Genomic DNA, 5,535 nt, shown 5'->3' with positions numbered 1-5,535 from the left:
AATTCACTTTAAAAGAACAGTTAACATCAGTTTTGCAATATAAAAAAGCAGTACTATTGTAAGGGTAAAAGAAATTGAAGTTATAGTGTAAAAGTTAAAGGGTAAAAGACCGGGCATTGTAAAGTTTCTAAGCTGCAAAGCCTGAGTTAAAATGTAAAGGACCAGGCATTGTAAACCTGCTTGTAAACTGCAAAGCATGGGTTAAATTCCTGAGGCAGTTAAGACAATGGCCTACTGGCCATTTAGTTGATTTATAGCATTCAAGATCCTGTGCAGCTTGTCATGTAGGCATTCAAGGCCCAAACCAATCAGTTTGAATGTAACCCCCTCCTTAGAAAGGACCTATCACTCCAGCCTGACCTGTTCCCGCCAATGTATGTACTAATCAAGTCTAAGAATTGTTGTTTGACTTTCCCGTGGTGTATGATGATTTGTTAAAGGAGACTGTGATGTATGTAAAGTCCTGCCCTCTCCAAAAAGTGTACTTAAGCATTGCACAACCCCTGCTCTGGGCTCTGGGCTGCTTTCCCTTCTCGAGTGGGCACGGAGCCCCAGCATGCTGGTTCAATAAATCCCCTTCTGCCAATTGTATGAGTGGTCACTTGGTGGTCTCTTTCTCCGACATTCGCCGGACCCTTACACTATCTGCCTTGCATAGGAAATACCCATAAAAGTAAATACTGTAGAAAAAATCCATTATTAAATTCCACTAGATACTACTATCCTAGGGGTTTGAGGCTGAGTCCTGCACTCTTTTTTGACTAAAAAGGGAAATTATTAATATTAGAGATGTGGTAGAGAAATACCAGCATTAAATTGAAGCCTTCTCTTTTGTGAAATCAGAAACATTGGAAAAGGATTTTTTTCTCTCTGTTTTAAAATTCCCTAATGTGTGTTCCTGTGTGACCTAAGTAGACCTTGTGACCCACGGAGACATAGCCTGTATAACATTGGTGGCGCCCATTCCACGGTCAGGGAGGCAATGGCCTGAAGGAATGACACCTCCGGGTCCCCTCCTTGTGTGTGAAAGCCTCCCCTGTCTCCATCCAAATGGAAAGAGGTGTGGCCTTTAGCCCTCCAGGCCAAGGCTCAGTCTGCGTGGGCAGCTATAACACAACGCCACAGGCCGGGTGGCTTATGAAGAATAGAAATGTCTTTCTCAAAGTTCAGGAGTCTGAGATGTCCAAGGCCAAGTCTCTGGCAGGTTCAGTGTCTGAGGAGGACCCTCCTTCCTGTTTCTTAGGGGGCACCTCCTCCCTGTGGTCTGCCATGGTGGAAGGGGTGAGCTAGCCAGCCCTCTGGGGTTCTCTTTTGTAAGGGCTGTAGTCCCTGTCCCCTCACCATCTGGTCACCTCCCAAAGCAGCCACCCCCTGCTGCCATCCCCAAGGGGGTTACAGTGTCAGCCTCTGAATCTGGGAGTCAGAATCCTTCAGATCAAAGCGAGAACCAAACCAAGATGCATCCTGCCTCCTGCATCGTGATCAGGAGCGGATTTTGAGGCAGATGGAAGTACTGCAGCCCGGAAGGTGAGAGGTGGGATTCGACAGCCTGGGGAGGCTGGGACGTAGATTTCTCAGTTATGTCCCTCTGTGACTGGCTTCAGAACAGGGTGGGCAACAGAAATTCATGCATGGGTATGACATGACTTGTGTTTTTGCAGACAAATGATAATATGATCTGTGCATGGAAAATGCCCCCGGGAGGCCAGACATGAGGTGCTAATACCAGGTGAGTGTCCTTCATCCAAAATGCTTGGGATCAGTACTTTGGATTTGGTGTGTTTTGCTTTAAGATTTATTTGCATATACATAATGAGGTATCTTGGGAAGGGGACCCAAGTCCAAGCATGAAACTCATTTGTGTTTTCTATACACCTTATTTGCATCCGTTAAAGGTAATTTTGTACAATGTTTTTGGAGTGCCCATGTTTTGCCTGTGACCCCAGGACATGAGGTCAGGGGTGGACTTCCTACTGGTGGTGCTTTGTTGGCACTAGAAACATTTTGTGGACCTCAGAACATTTCAGATTTTCAAATTTTGGATTTTGGATGAGGGATGCTCAGGCTGAAGTAGGTTATGACATTAATATTGATAGTGTCGGAACTGGTTGTCCTTGGCCTCCTGTTCAGTGAAAGAAGCCAGACTCAGAAAAACCAGGGGCCTGTGGTTTTCTCCCACATGTGGAAGTTAGAGGGGGAAAGGGATGTCAGAAAGGTACGAGGGCGACTTGGGGGAGGAGCCTTGGCGGAGGGGGAGGAGCCAAGGGAGAAGGAGGCCGGGTGTGAACCGGTCACTTGTCTTACGTGTAATTGACGCCCCCTGGAACAGGCAGGCTCCTCTCCTTGTGGTCAGTGTGCACCTGTGAGCCTCAGGTCTGAGCCGCGGACTGTGCACATCTGTGTGGGAATTCGGATTGTTCATGCAAACGGCAAGAAGGCACCAGCCTTCAGATGAGAATTGTATTTTACTTCCCTGACGTTTTATTTTTAATAACCTCAACAGTTTGGGGTAGATCAGGATCTTGACTTCATCTGTTGGTCGTAAACCATCAGGATTCTTGGTCTTATGCTGTCCCGTGGGTCTGGGTGGGCTCCTCTCTGTGCAGACTACCCGTCTTCCCCTCGTCTCTCCCGGAGTCCCTGCGGTAGCTGCCGCACAGATGGAAGCTTTGGAGGCGGGATGTGGGGCTCCGTCACCTCCAACTTTGATGGGATGCAGCAGTGGAAATACTGCAGATGAATGGCAAGCCCTGGAAACCGGGCGGGCTGGGCCATGCAGGGGTGGGGGGATAGCCGCGGTCCTCGAGGGGGGATGCTGGCAACCAAGGGAAGTGCTTCTAGGAATCTAGGTCCTTCAATAGAGGACATTCTGACAACACCAGAGACTGGGATGTGCCAGGGCCAAGTTCCCCAAGCCCCAGTGCCAGCCCAAAGGTATCCCGACTGAAAAGATGGCCCTGATGTGGGTTTTCGAGTTCTTCTGTTTCTAGCATTGGCAATAACCTGATTCACCTGCTGATGGATCCTGCCTGTATTTCAGTGCAGCTCAGCACTGAATCTTGGTTTCACACCTGAGGCTCATGGGCAAGGTTTCTTTGGTGCCATCTGTACCAGTCTCTGGTCTGGGCTTTGTGTACAACATTTACTGAATCTTTCATGGCAGCTCTAGAAGACGCTATCTCCCACCCCAGCGGATGAATCAGTGGTCCTCATAAAATTAAGATCTCCCCAGGGTCCTACTCACAGGCCATGCTGCAGTTAGAACTAGAATCAAGTCCAAATGGTTCCAAAGTCCATGCTTTGTCATTAAGTGTATGCGAGGCACCTGAGGCACCTGCCCATGGGCACACTCATTTTTGCATGAAAATCTTAACCAGGTTCTTCCCTCAGGGCTCGTGCTAATCCCATATAAAACCTTCCTTTCCCCCCCCACCTGGCTATGCATCACTGTGTCCAGGATTCTCCTCCAGCCTTATCCTTAAATCCCACCATAACTCTTCCTAAAGCTGAATCTGACTCCTCGCCCACACTCAATCCTGTTGTTGTGACCACGAGGGTGTACCCAGAGGACAGTAGGCTAAGCTAGGTGAAATAAGCCACATCCAATGTCTGGTAGTTCTTCATGATGTTCTGTAAGTGTCCAGCGAAGCGTCGGAGGAAGAGACCACCAAGAGACTGACTCATGCAATTGCAGAAGGGGATTTATTTATTGAGGATCCAATCCAGCGCGCTGGGGCTCCGTGCTCACTCAAGAAAGGAGAGCAGCCCAGAGCCCAGAGCAGGGGCTGAGCACTGCTTAAGTACACTTCTTGGGGAGGGCGGGGACTTTACATACATCACAGTCTCCTCTAACAAATCATCATACACCGCAGGAAAGTCAAACAACAATTCCTAAACCTGATTAGCACATTCATTGGCGGGAACAGGTCGGGAAGGGGTGATTGGTCAGTTCTAAAGCAGGGTACACATTCAAACTGATTGGTTTAGGCCCTGCGATGCCTATGTGCCAGGCCACACAGGGTCCTGGGTTATTAAACAACCAGGCGGTCAGGGGGAATGTTTACTGGGCAGTTCGAGTATTGTCTTAACAGCTACAGGAATTTCAGGTTTTGCGTGTAGCATAGGAACTTAACAATACCTGGTCCTTTACATTTTAACTCAGGCCTTGCAGCTTAGAAACTTTACAATGCCCGGTCTTTTACACTTTAACTTCAATTTCTTTTACCCTTACATTTCTTGGAATGAACAATCAAGCTATTTGCATCTTTTAGTTTCCCAGCAAGAATTTCCTAGGTTAATAGCATCATGTGGCTGCAGACCAGGGGGAGCAGTCAAGTCCTGTGACCGCGGACAGTGGGTTTGCAGGTGTGGATGGCTGTAGCCCTTGCTTACCCACAGGCTGGTAATGACATCCCAAGAAGGTCCTTGTCCCTGGGGCGCCATATTACTTTCCATGAGATGAACATCTGTGATCACCAGAAGCCCGTTCACCCCCTCTTCTTGACCAGTCGCCTTTCTGTGACGGTTTTCAGGGTATGGGGGCAGTTCCTTCAGCAAGCCCTGCCCCTTCCCTCCGTCTGCAGAAATAACGTGGTCTCGATGCCTGGAGGATGAGAACAGGCGCTCTGGTGCCCAACCACGGGGGACCTGGACAAGGACGGGAGGTGGGGCCTCTGTGTGGACAGCAGTCACCTGGGGAAGGGCCAGGGTGGCCGGGGTGGGTCCTGCATTCACCACCTCAGCAGACCCCTGGGAAAGCCCGGTGCACACCAGGCTCTGAGCTGGGCCTGGGGAAAGGAGATTGGTGAGTGAGAAGGATGGAGTCCTGCCCTCCTGGTGGTGAACACCTGGCCCAGCAGTGCGACTGCAGCAGGCTCTGGGATCTGGGATGTTAAAGGCCTCTCTCCCATCAAACATGGGGGGTGGGGGGGAGAGGGCTGGCTGCGCAGCTGCTCAGTTAGACACAAACCCATGAACATCAAAAGGGCAGTCAAGCTCTCGAGAGCACCTCACACACCAAGTGGAAATTATTCACATCTATTGCATAGAAGTCATTCACGACCTGGGAATCTTCTACCAGTCACACCCAGTTGTCGCTGGGCCTGGGCTTCCAATCAGTAGCACAGAGTCACTTACAGTTGTATTCCCAGGGCAGCGTCCACTACCCCCATCCTATCTGTGAGCAAGCTGGACTAAGGCCTATTTGTGCAGCCCCCAGGCGGAGAGAAATTTTTAACATTTTTGTAAGGTTGGGAAGAAAAATCAAAAGGCAAATATTTGTAACAGGTGGGATGATCTGGAATTCCATTTCCAGGGTCCATGTGCAAAGTTTTCCTGGAACACAGCCCACCCACTCTCTGATGGACTGAGGCTGCTTTCCAGTTCGTACAGAGACGGCATGCTGCAGGAATCCCAGAACTTCTAGAAAAAGCTTGCCCACTATGAGCTAGACTATCAGATGACCCCCAGGGGCTTGTTGGACAATGTCCCAGGCTGCCATTCAAAGACCATGTGGCAATATTTTGGCCTTATTTC

General features: G+C 49.5%; 1 pseudogene; it reads left to right on the top strand.

The window, feature by feature from the left end:
• Positions 1 to 1,179: 1,179 nt before the first annotated feature.
• Positions 1,180 to 4,614, top strand: LOC124107817 (epididymal sperm-binding protein 1-like; annotated as a pseudogene).
• The last annotated feature ends 921 nt before the right edge of the window (positions 4,615 to 5,535 follow it).

Source organism: Marmota monax, unplaced genomic scaffold (assembly GCF_021218885.2).
Source record: "Marmota monax isolate L192 unplaced genomic scaffold, Marmota_monax_Labrador192_F-V1.1 WCK01_AAM20220418_F8-fsc00160, whole genome shotgun sequence".
NCBI lineage: Eukaryota > Metazoa > Chordata > Mammalia > Rodentia > Sciuridae > Marmota > Marmota monax.
This window is presented reverse-complemented; position numbering and strand designations above follow the sequence as displayed.